General features: G+C 43.4%; 1 protein-coding gene across 12 annotated transcripts in view; it reads left to right on the top strand.

Annotated features, from left to right (window-relative positions):
- Positions 1 to 7,500, top strand: part of nfixb (nuclear factor I/Xb) — a 527,883-nt gene that overhangs the window by 181,360 nt on the left and 339,023 nt on the right. The window lies entirely within an intron of this gene.

Raw genomic sequence — 7,500 nt, forward strand, 5'->3', positions numbered from 1 at the left:
ACGTTTTGTATTCAACAAATAGTTTACACAAAAAACTGTAACAAGATATGTTACTGTTTGTGCTATGGCGCCATCTTTTGGGCGAATTTGCTCACTGCAGGTGCTGCCATTCTGTTCAGTTCCTTGAACCTGAAGTAGAAGTGCTATTCGTCCTCTAGTTGTCCATAGCGTTGCTACTTGTATGGTTTTAGTCCGTTTGTAAGTTTTACAATATAACTAAAACTAGTCATACTTACTACAAGGTCAGACGTTTGATAGAAGTGCTTTTATGCATATTCGCACGTGCCATCGTAATGTAATCAAGCTAGCGTCGTTAGCCTTAGCTAATATGCTAACACATTCATGAGTATCTGTGTTAGCATTATTAGTGGGCTCAGTGGTAGGTCGGTAGGTTGTTTGTTCAAACCCCGGCCGAGTCATACCAAAGACTATAAAAATGGGACCCGTTGCCTCCCTGCTTGGCACTCAGCATCAAGGGTTGGAATTGGGGGTTAAATCACTAAAATGATTCCCGAGCTCGGCCACCGCTGCTGCTCACTGCTCCCCTCACCTCCCAGGGGGTGGAACAAGAGGATGGGTCAAATGCAGAGAGTAATTACACCACACCTAGTGTGTGTGTGACTATCAGTGGTACTTTAACTTTAACCTATAACGGCATTCTTTTTGTATTGCTTCAATTTCACACATTCACTCAGTAAATTTACCAAAGCGTCACCGTGGAGTTATTGAGTCTGATTGGAGAGCTAGCTTCCGCAGCTAGTGGGTCCATGACGATGACTTCCGTTTTGTTTTATCAGCCGTTTTACTGCCGTTTTACAAGCACTGTTTGGAGACAGTTAAGGTACCGTATTTTTCGGAGTATAAGTCGCACCAGCCGAAAATGCATAATAAAGAAGGAAAAAATATATATATAAGTCGCACTGGAGTATAAGTCGCATTTTTTGGGGAAATGTATTTGATAAAACCCAACACCAAGAATAGACATTTTGAAAGGCAATTTAAAATAAATAAAGAATAGTGAACAACAGGCTGAATAAGTGTACGTTATATGAGGCATAAATAACCAACTGAGAAGGTGCCTGGTATGTTAACGTAACATATTATGGTAAGAGTCATTCAAATAACTATAACATATAGAACATGCTATACGTTTACCAAACAATCTGTCACTCCTAATCGCTAAATCGATTAAATCTTGTACGTCTAGTCTCTTATGTGAATGAGCTAAATAATATTATTTGATATTTTACGGTAATGTGTTAATAATTATTTAGTTATTGAGTCTGATTGGAGAGCTAGCTTCGGCAGCTAGTGGGTCCATGACGATGACTTCCGTTTTGTTTTATCAGCCGTTTTACTGCCGTTTTACAAGCACTGTTTGGAGACAGTTAAGGTATGTAAATAAACATTCACAAAATATTTATTTGTAAATAACTAATTTGAACAATATCTGTGGCTTTTCGTCTGGTGCAGCTGGAACATGGAAAACTATTTTTTTCTTCTAAAATTTATCGGGTGCGGCCTATATACCGGTGCGCACTATAGTCCGGAAAATATGGTAATTATGTTTTAATTTTCAACCTGAGAGACTCAAAGACGAAACATCTTACCTGTCACATTAAAAATGGGCATCAGCTGTTATTAAAAAAACGATGTTTGATGTCTGGTAAGGCTAACTGACATTGCCAGTGGGAATGGTTGTCAATGAAATGCAATGTTATGAAATGACTGTAACTTGAAAAAAAACGTGGTATTGTGCTTAGGACAGCTTGGAAAATGCTAGTGAGCATGCTTTGTTCTCACTTTGAGTACATCTGAACAAAAGCCAGTAACCACAAATGGAACCAATGTTGACAGTAATTCACCCTCCGCGCTTGCTTTAATCGCTCACATTTCTGACAAACTGAAATGTAATTGCACTTTAAAGATGCCTTCTCTCCCACAACAAAGGCAAACGTTTGACTGTGTATAGACGGGTCCGTCACAGGTCGACACAAATAGACGGAGTTGTTGTTTCAAACTGATGGCGGGGCATTCAAGGTCACTTGGGTGTGGGCAAACGAGGACACGTTGTCTGGCCTGTCCTGCCGTTGTGTCTGACCTATATCTCCATGCTCAAGCTAAATATATTCAGGAGACCCCCTCATTACCAAGCTTCCAGATCAATCTGAGTGAAATCTGAGCTCCGTTCGTCTCTGGGAGTCCAACTCCAACTTTTCCCCCGTTGCTGACGTTGTCTGTCATTCTTTCTTTTCCACACTTTCACACAGGCACATGCACACAACCGTACACATACACACACTTGCATAACTCTTGAGATGTTGCCAACTGCATGTTTTGGAATAACCTGCTCGTCCACTACTTGACCATACGAGTGTCTTGCAGGGAATACACACATCACTGGATGCTAGGATCTTGGCAAAGCTCACAATTTCATTACAATTCAGGGTATATGTTTTGATTATGAATCTATTGTTTATTCATCGTACATTTTTATACTGTATATTATTATTTTTGTTATTATATATCATAGGTGTATTATCATACCTATTAATATTTTGTACATAAGGCTCCTCCTTTGGCTGCTAACCTAAGCAGTAAAATATTGGCAGTTTTCTGATGTTTATATATATATATATATATATATATATATATATATATATATATATGTGTGTGTGTGTGTGTGTGTGTATATATATATATATATATATATATATATATGTGTGTGTGTGTGTGTGTGTGTATATATTATTTATTAATATTTATATATGTGTGCATATATATTTATATTTATTAATATTTATATATATATGTGTGCATATATATATATATATATATATATATATATATATATATATATATATATGTGTGTGTGTATGTATAATTCAATTGATAAGTACAGACCTAACTGCTTGGCATCTCTGCCTGTTGCACCTCCTCCGGTGCACTTCAAGGTCAGCTGCAGGGTCGTCAGCTGGTGCCACCGTTCACTGATGTTTCGCCCCCAAGCCAGGACACCTCACGGTGGGGGGGCAGTGGCTAAGCGGGACGTCTCCCTGCGCCACTCCATGCAACTGACCTCAATGGGGTGTTGAGCCCCAAGTGTTGTCCCTCCTCCTTAGCCACATCCAGAAACTTGCCTTCTCTGCCTCCTCTGCCAACTCCTTGATGGCCCTCCTCAGGCTGGAACCGGTCATTGCCGCCGCACGAAGGAGCCGGGTCGTAGAACCTCCCATGAAGCCCCAGCATCCGATCTCCACGGGGTGAATGGACGCAGACCAGCCTCCCCCCTTACAGTCCTCTGCCAAGTCGCTGTACTTTGACCGTTTGAACTCATGTGCTACTGGTATTCCCTCCTCCCAGGGCACGGTTAGTTCAATGATGAGGACTTTCTTCGCCGCTGAGGACCACATGACAACGTCTGGTCTTAGCGTTGTCTGTATTACCTCAGTTGGGAAGACTAACTGCTTGTCCAGATCAACGCGCATGTCCCATCCCTTACCAGGGGTAAGCAGAAGTGATGATCTTCCCGCCTATGTCTTCTGTCCTACCTCTCCTGGTTTGATGAATGTGATGTTTGGCCGATGGGGATCCGTGGAGTTGTTTGCCCCGACTCTGCGTCTCTCCAACAGCTCTGCCAACTTCCTCAGCACCTGTTGTGTCGCCACAAACCCCTGCGTCAGCGCGATGTTGCACCCTGACAGGATGTGTTTGAGTCCTGCATTATCTTTGCTGCACAGGGAGCACTTGCCCTCGCTTCTGAACCACTGGGCGAGGTTTCGAGGGCATGGCAGGGTATCATATGCTGCCCTCATGAGGAAGCTGAGCCGTGATTGAGGAGTTCGCCAGATGTCGGCCCAGGTTATGACTCTTTGGATGGTATCCTCCCAGCGAGTCCATGGCCCCTGTTTTCCCTGGGATACGGCCTTAATCAGATACTGGTCTTGCGCCACTTTGAGACCTCTTCTACCACCATGGCCTTCCTCTGCTGTCTCGTGGCTTTGGACCAGAATTTGACTGATTGCCCCCCAGCCCATTCCTGCCGGCTGTCTTGGACTCTTCCCAGGATCTCCTTGTATTTCAGCCTCGAGACAGCTTGGTCCACTTCCGCCTGGGCCCTCCACTTTTGTCCAGTGCGGACAGTCACCGCTGCGCTCTTCACAGCTTCGTCTCTTGATTCCTCAACTCTAGAACAAGGCGAGTCTTCTCCTGCCTGTAACCCAAATTGATAGACTTCAGAGGAAGTTGCAGAATGTTCTTGCCGAAAAGACCTGTGTCCGAGAAACAGCGGGGGAGGCCCAGCCACTTCCTGATATAACCGTTGGCGATGCCGTCCATCTTGCTGGCCTGGGAAGATGGAATTTCGGCTTCTTTCAGCGGCCACATCACGCGGTGGAAAAGTGTCAAGTGGTAACACCACACCTTTAGCTTCTCAGGAAGTTGGCTGCCGTCGATCCTTGCGAGCCCCTCTTTCAGTTGTTTCTGGACCACCCTCCCCATCTGCCTGTCCGAGAGCTCTGCTGTATACTCCCTCCCGAGGCTTCGGATGGGCTGCTCTGCCAGGAGTGGAATCTTCTCAACTCATGCTGTGAAGACTGTCCTGTCATCCCTCACACCCTTCCTGATTGACAGACTCCTGGACTTAGCGGGCTTTATCCTCATCCTCGCCCAGACGGTCAGTACGTCGAAACGCTTGAGGAGTCGTGCTGTGCATGGGGTGGTCTGTAGGATGCTTGTCGCATCATCCATGAAACCTCTCAGAGCGGGGAGTCTTCCTCCTGACGGTGTTTTCAGGCTTCTGGCCATTTGCCTTGCTCCAATGAGTAGCACTTCAAATGCAGCCACAAAGAGGATTGGTGATATGGAGCAGTCCATGGCAATTCCCACTTCCAACCGCTGCCATCCTGTCATGTGGTCATTTACTGAGAAGCACATGTGCAGGTTGTTGAAATACTTGGCAATGGTGTTACTGACACACACAGGAACGTGGAAGAAATTCAGGGCAAACTCAACCAGCTTGTGTGGTACTGAGCCATAGGCATTTGCCAGGTCGAGTCATACCACATGGAGGTTACTCCTCTCTCTTTTGGCCCGCTGTATCTGTTCCCAGATCACGGATGCATGCTCAATGCACCCCGGAAAGTCTGGTAGTCCGGCTTTTTGACAGCTTGTGTCGATGTAGCAGTTGTTGCTGAGGAAGCTGGTCATCCTTCTTGCCAGGACAGAGAAAAATACTTTTCCCCCAACGTTCAGTAAAGCAATTTTCCTGAACTGGCCGATGTTCGTGGCATTTTGCTCCTTGGGGATGAATATTCCAACTGCCTCTTGCCACTCCGCTGGAATGGATTGCTTCTTCCACACAACACCATGAGCTTCCACAAGATTGTTGCCACTTGCGGACAGTTTTTATACACCTTGCGTGGCGAAGTTGGTAGAGTGGCCGTGCCAGCAATCGGAGGGTTGCTGGTTACTGGGGTTCAATCCCCACCTTCTACCATCCTAGTCACTTCCGTTGTGTCCTTGGGCAAGACACTTCACCCCTTGCTCCTGATGGCTGCTGGTTAGCGCCTTGCATGGCAGCTCCCGCCATCAGTGTGTGAATGTGTGTGTGAATGGGTGAATGTGGAAATACTGTCAAAGGGCTTTGAGTACCTTGAAGGTAGAAAAGCGCTATACAAGTATAACCCATTTATCATTTATCATTTACCTTGTAAGAAATCCTGTTTGGTCCTGGTGCAGAGGCTGATCTGGCTTTTTTAAGGACTTCTTTAATATCGCTCAGCCTAGGTGGGGAGGTGTCGAAAGTGGTCTCTGGGGGGTCTGGACGTGGCACATGGCCTGGTGAGCCAAGTGGTGTATCTTTGGCTGCATCCATATACTGGCCCTTGATGTGTTGTTCCAGATCCAGCTTGCCACTTCGCTTTTCATCCAGGAGCTGACGGGCAAACCGGGAAGAATCAAATGAAAAAGTAGTTTCTTTCCTTCTCCTTCCGTTACATTATATACTATATATACATATGACATTCTGACAGTGAAATTGCATTTGTGTACAAATATTGGAGTCTTTTTCTCAGCTAATATATATATATATATATATATATATATATATATATATATATATATATATATATATATATATATATATCAGTGGTTCTTAACCTTGTTGGAGGTACCGAACCCCACCAGTTTCATATGCGCATTCACCGAACCCTTCTTTAGTGAAAAATAAAATGTTTTTTCAAATTCAAGACAAAGTTATATGTTTTTGGTAACACTTTAGTATGGGGAACATATTCTAAGTAACAAAGACTTAATTTAGAATTTTTTGGACACTAGGGGAACATATTCTAAGTAACAAAGACTTAATTTAGAGTTATTTGGTTAGGGTTAGGGTTAGAGGGTTAGGGCCAAGGTTAGGGTTACAATAAGGCCATGCCGAATAAGGCTTTAATAAGTACTTAATAATGACTAGTTAAGAGCCAATATGTTACTAATTTGCATGTTAATAAGCAACTAATTAATGGTGAATATGTTCCCCATACTAAAGTGTTACCATGTTTTTTTACTGGTGCACAAAATGAACCTTGCATGAACATCACACAACAAAACCAACACAGTGCATAAACTCACAACAAATTACACACCTGCAAATCAGTCTGACTTCTGCTGTTGCCGTATCCGTAATACGCCGATAGGGAGAAGCTTTTATTTACATTATGAGTCGGGTGTGTCTTGACCTCCGCCGAACCCCTGAGGCCGACTCGCCGAACCCCTAAGGTTCGATCGAACCCAGGTTAAGAACCACTGATATATATATATATATATATATATATATATATATATATATATATATATATATATATATATATATATACAGGTAAAAGCCAGTAAATTAGAATATTTTGAAAAACTTGATTTATTTCAGTAATTGCATTCAAAAGGTGTAACTTGTACATTATATTTATTCATTGCACACAGACTGATGCATTCAAATGTTTATTTCATTTAATTTTGATGATTTGAAGTGGCAACAAATGAAAATCCAAAATTCCGTGTGTCACAAAATTAGAATATTACTTAAGGCTAATACAAAAAAGGGATTTTTAGAAATGTTGGCCAACTGAAAAGTATGAAAATGAAAAATATGAGCATGTACAATACTCAATACTTGGTTGGAGCTCCTTTTGCCTCAATTACTGCGTTAATGCGGCGTGGCATGGAGTCGATGAGTTTCTGGCACTGCTCAGGTGTTATGAGAGCCCAGGTTGCTCTGATAGTGGCCTTCAACTCTTCTGCGTTTTTGGGTCTGGCATTCTGCATCTTCCTTTTCACAATACCCCACAGATTTTCTATGGGGCTAAGGTCAGGGGAGTTGGCGGGCCAATTTAGAACAGAAATACCATGGTCCGTAAACCAGGCACGGGTAGATTTTGCGCTGTGTGCAGGCGCCAAGTCCTGTTGGAACTTGAAATCTCCATCTCCATAGAGCAGGTCAGCAGC

The sequence above is a fragment of the Nerophis lumbriciformis genome, linkage group LG22 (assembly GCF_033978685.3).
Source record: "Nerophis lumbriciformis linkage group LG22, RoL_Nlum_v2.1, whole genome shotgun sequence".
Classification (NCBI taxonomy): Eukaryota; Metazoa; Chordata; class Actinopteri; order Syngnathiformes; family Syngnathidae; genus Nerophis; species Nerophis lumbriciformis.